Source organism: Protobothrops mucrosquamatus, unplaced genomic scaffold (assembly GCF_001527695.2).
Source record: "Protobothrops mucrosquamatus isolate PMUCROS unplaced genomic scaffold, P.Mucros_1.0 scaffold150, whole genome shotgun sequence".
NCBI classification, from domain to species: domain Eukaryota; kingdom Metazoa; phylum Chordata; class Lepidosauria; order Squamata; family Viperidae; genus Protobothrops; species Protobothrops mucrosquamatus.
This window is the reverse complement of record NW_015386515.1, coordinates 1149680-1155622: the sequence shown is the minus strand read 5'-3', so window position 1 is coordinate 1155622 and position 5943 is coordinate 1149680.

Genomic DNA, 5943 nt, shown 5'->3' with positions numbered 1-5943 from the left:
CAAACTGCCGGCCCGTGGGCCGGACGCGTCACAACGAAACCACGCCCACCCCATTGCCGGCAATGGGGAAAAAGTTCCGATACATCGTGCAACATCACGTGATGTTGCGAGTTTGACATGTCTGCCTTAGATATTAGAAGACTGCTATCATGTCACCCCTAGTCCTTCTCTTCATTAGACATACCCAGTTCCTGCAACTGTTCAGTGTATTTTTTAGCCTTCGGTCTCCTAATCCTAATAATCTTTGTTGCTCTTCTCTGCACCTTCTAGAATTTCAATATCTTTTTTGTATTGTGGTGACCAAAATGTATGTAGTATTCCAAGTGCAATCTTACCAGTGCAGTATAAATCAATACTAACACTTCACATGTTCTTAGTATTATCCCTCTGTTGGTGCAACCTAGGACCGCATTGGCTACTTTAATGTCACATTCATTTGCCAATATATGAGGAAATCTTGTTGGCATCTAAAGAACAAATAAAAGTCTTGAAGAGCCCATTTAACCAGAGAAAAAGCCTGCAGTGGATCTTTCTCCCTATGCAACTCAAAGCAAAACTCCCCAGGCCTTTGCAACAGCTTGCCAGAAACCCTAAAAAAATGTCAGAGGTTCAAGCATGGCAATAGGCTTTTTCCACTTGCCTCCCTAATGACAAATGCTGTTTCCATTAAACCAGAGTTTTACCAGTGAACAAATCATACTGTTGGCCTGTTGGCCAAGTCCAGATTGTCCAAATCCTTAATCAGATTACACCTGACAGGAACACTTGCCTTAGTTTGCTAATGCATATATGCTGGTTTTGGCTTTTTAAATACCCAGCAGCTGCAGGAATTCACAATCTGAACCAAAATTTGACATGTGGAAGCACTCTAATCAAGTTCCTCTCCCAGCCGAATGAGAAGTTGCAGTAATAAACATTTGTGTGAAAAATAAACAGGAGTCAGGAAAAAAGAAAAATAATCTCTTTTTTACTGGTTAAAATCTGATGCGGATCAACTTCCAGCAGATACTTGAAAGCTCCTTAAAGGGTGTGGGAGAAACTACATCTCTTGCAGTTTGATTTTTACAGGCTTGCTATATTGCTCTTTGCAAGACATGGTGATGAGGCAAAACCAAAAACAATTAGTGTTGCTCTACTCTTATCCAGGGCTGGCTTTAGCCAGGGCTAAGTAGGCATTGGCCTAGGGCACCAAAGCTTAGGAGGCACCAATGCTGCCTCTTCTTCCAAGTCATTAAAAATGCAGACCTCCACACTGGTGAGAGGTGGCATCATCGGTATAGCCTGGGGGTATCATCAACCCTTGAACCAACACTACTTCTATCCAGTGTTACTTCAGTTTGTGGACAGGAGATGTCACACTCAAATGCTTCTTTTTGTGTTTGAAGTCCTTGTTTTTTTAAGAAAAGACTTTGTTTGGGTTGGGGGAGGGAGCAATCTCAATCTGTTCTCTTCTGTCTTAGATAAGAAGCCTTGTTTATTTGTTTTATCATAACAGAATGTTCAGAAGTGTAAAATGGCAGAGTTCATTCTCTCACCTCAGTTCAAGGGATATGTAGCCCAGGCTCCATTCTAATTTTCTCCATCTCTTCGCATAAATGAAGGATTGCCATTTTTTCTATTATGACTGACTTGTATTGTCATGCGTTTAAATTTGAAAACATTCAGTTTCTGCAGTGTATGTACATGGTAGAAGGAGAGAGGGTCCAAGGAGATCAAACTAAATAAAAAAATCAAAGGAAATACATTGACGGATGACAATCAAGAATAGATTTGTGAAACATCATGCAATTATGTCAGTGAAATAAACTATATTATAAATCCACCTTGGAGTAAATTTAGGGGATTTCATTCCCATCAAGTTGTGGGGAGATTAATACTTGCAGGAATAAGATATCTTTAGTGTATCTCTTTCCCTCAAAATAATCTTGTTCACTTTTATAAATGCACAAGGTAATAGAGCTCTTGGCATTTCCTTCCTTTCTGTTATGGGAAGAATAGCCAATGTCCTCAGAAGTACAATTCTGAAACTGGGTGTGTTCAGATGGTTGAAGTGTGACAGAAGAAAAGCAGCCTTATCAGAGGCCTCCACAGGGCTCTAAGTGTGGAAGATGTTCTTCGTGAAAATATGAAGGAATTTTTTTGAATGACTTAATGTAAGTGAGTAATTCCATTTCCCCACATGCAAAAACAAGCTAGTTACTTTTTGTCCAGATTTTAAAAATGAAAAATGTGAACAAAAAATTCTAGCATGGAAATCAGCCCATGAAAGAGGCAGTAAGTTGGATCTGATTTACTTGAATCCCTGTGTCACTTATCAAAAAAAATGTGAAATTATTATGTGTAAGTAACTGCCCTTGCCAGGAAAAAAAAAAGAATCATAGCTCACAGTAGGATTTAGCAAATATGCAGAAAAAAACTATTCCCCTACAGAGAATATTGCAATCCTATCTGAACTGTAGGATAGCTGGTATACTGTGAAAACTATGGACCAAGTCAAGCTGTGAGGGATCTTTGGAGCTAAACTCTCTGAGGTTTCCCATGTATTGTATCATCTGAACAATTCATTCGTAAGTTAAAATTATCCTTTACTAGAGAAACAAAGTGCCAGAGTGGCTTCATGAAAACAGGGGCTCTCTAGCTGCTTCAGCTGCTGCATTTTGCTTTGAGTCCATGTGTGTGTTCTGATATTGACAAAGAGGAAGAGAGAGGATTTTGAAATAATATGGAACCTAAGAGAAGATGATGAGGATGCCAGGCCAGAGCTCAAAAGACTCTTGCCACTCATTTTAATAAGTGGAATCCTAACAAACTAAAAAAAGAAATAACAAATCAAGTTTTCAGTTTTTCTTACTGGCTTTGTGTCTGTGGAGATTCTCAGTCATCTAGTTCATGGCTTTGTGGTTTTGCATTTAGCCACAACTTCTAGCTAACCTTGCTGATATTACAAAGCTAAACAAGGCCGGTTCTGATTAGTATTTGGATGGGAGATCAACTGGGAATACTCAGGCAGTTCCCTAAACTGAGAAAAACATCTGAGAAGCAAACAGTAGCAAGCAGACCACTTCCATAAAACTGCCAAGAAAACTGCAGGATTGCAATCAGCAGGATTCAAAGTTGATTCAAGTGAACCTTTGACTTTTTAAAGCTAAACAAGTTAATACTTTTCTCTGTTTGCCTCCATGTCCACCCAAAACATTTTGTCCCGGTGGCAGACTGCTTATAAAAGATACAGGAGTAATGCCAGCAGCCAGTGTTTCTCAAAACAAGAAATTGGGAGTAGGATTAGAGAGTGGGTGAGTTTAATGCTACATATTGATATGAACAACCAACAAGTTCTTTGGCAAAACCCTTTTAATAATCTAATTGCCGAACACACCTACAGGCATTTTCTTTACTTCAAGTGATATTTCATTTGTTCCATACTCCCACCTGCACTGTTGTTTCAGACCTTAGATGTTTTAGCTCAAGCATGTTTCTCTTCCATGAGCCCTTCTTAGGAGCCTCATCTTGAAAGAAGGAAGAGATTTTTTTGGGGGGTGACATATGCTCACCATCATCCTGGAGCAGGAACATTTTTTTGCTCCAGCATCTTTCCTGAGAAATTTATTTTTTAGCAATAATGAGCAGAAACATAGTCTAGGAAGATGCCTAATCTTAATTATTCCATCACCTGTCATATTTTTCTGGCAGAATCCTTTCACAAGGCTGAAATACTGTTTTGGATTTATTTTTATTTTTTTGACAAGATCACAAACTCTTCAGAGCTGTCTCCTGTCACTCGAGCAACCTGTTCCCAGTCAACCAGTCAAACTAGGGCTTTAGCTGCTTTGTGGGGGGGGGGGCTGCAAACACCTTAGAAGGAAGGCCAGGACTTGGCTTGCAAGTACATTTCCAAATAAAGTGGCAGACGAGGGCCAAGATTGCTTTTCCCAGTGGCATAATAATAATAATAATAATAATAATAATAATAATAATAATAATAATAATAATAATAATAATAATAATAATAATAATAATAATAATAATAATAATAATAATAATAAAAACACCACTGGGGATATTAGTCCCACATCTGATTAAATTTTTATGGTGTTTGACTGATGAAACTGTGGATTCTCAAGGATCATATAAGCTATATAAAAGTCTATACAGAATTTAACTACTATTAGAGTTTCAGTTTGGCAGCAAAAATGGTATTTTTTGATAGCATAATCCTCTATTTGCAGTTTTTTTTGCCACATTAACAGCACGATGGCTGCACTAAACCTTCACAATGATAAATATGGCCATCTTGTTTTTCAAACACCGTTCCTTGAAAAATCAGCAAAAAGAACGTCAATGCAATCCATTATGGGGAAAAATCTTAAATGCACTGCAGCAATCTGTATTTTTAAATAAGGAAAATTATTCAAATCATGAATAATTATAGGGTGATCTTGGAGGCTGAACACATTATTTTAAGACCAATTTAGACAAAATAAGCAGAATGATGGAATAAAATCTACCAGTGCTAGTTGCCATTTTAGTCAGAAAGGCTATAAGAAATTCTGCCTTCACAGTTTATTTCCTGCTTTTCTTTGAAACAGCCACTATCTGGAGCAATAAAGAGAAATGTTTATGGAAAACATATCTCCCACATCCTTTTGTCCTGGAAGACACCCTTGCTGACATCCGGAGTAGGATATGAAACAAGAATCTTAGCTAAGATAACAATATTGAACTATGAGTTCAGTAAAACTAGCAATACTACATGTATATTGTCTATAAACCAACAACATTGGAAACTTTTTCCTAATCTAGTCCCAGACAGATGACTGTACTAAATTATTAAAATCAGGTAATACAGAAATATTCTTAAGATCATTGTATGGGATTAGTGTATATTTAGAAACACAAATTTGGAAAACTGACTACCCATGTGGAATGTCCTAGAACAGGGGTAGGCAACCTTGGCTCTTTTATGATTCGTGGACTTCAACTCCCAGAATTCCTGAACCAGATGTTGCCTACCTCTGACCTAGAACTTTCACACATGCTATTTCCTGTGATTAAAATAGAAGATTTCCATTGCCACAGGGATTTGCCAACATAGTTTCCACATGCATACATGTTGGTTAGGAATTCACTCAGTGCTGAAATATGTGGCCAGTTATTGTTTTTTTAGTGATATGAGAAAGAGTGAGGGAGAGATTGAGAGAGAGAGAGAGAGAGAGAAGGTAAGGTATTATAAAAGTAAAGTGTTGTAAAATAAGACAAGATCTTATTCTGTGTCTATTTGCCCTTCCTTTTTTTCATATCAGTAAAATAATTTTTGCTCCCCAATATACAAACTTCAAACCCAATGCAAAATGGAGTGTTTTTTTTAAAGCCAGGATGAGAGATATCTTTTGTTTTATTAAATCTCCGTCCTTCACAAAGCATTGTTTCCAGTGTAAAGTTCACAATAAACTGTACTTTACTTTGACAAAGAGTAGTTTTAAAATTCTGAATTAGTCTTTCCTCATACACGTACCCATCGTAGTCATTAGCTCTAGCTTTTAATTTTTACAGTGCATAAATAACTGTAGTTAATATATGGTGGTGGTGAGATTTGAGAGAGAGAAAAATGTCTCATCTTTTGACTTTGTCAGCAGTAATTTTTAAAGTTTGGATTGGATCCAAGATTTCATTTCACTTAAGAATGAAACAACTGAAATCCTCAGAGCTACAATTCATTTATTTATTTTTATTTTACAAAATTTATTTTTATTTTATTTTATTTTACAAAATTTATATGCCGCCCTTCTCCCCATGGGACTCAGGGCGGCTCACAGCATGTTAAAACAATATACAGAATTACCCCTTCTAAAAACCAATTAAAACCCAAATATTAGTGGCTGTGACTATTTAAAATCATTAAAAATTATCCCTATTTAAAATTCACCCTAGGTCAGGCCCGCTTGT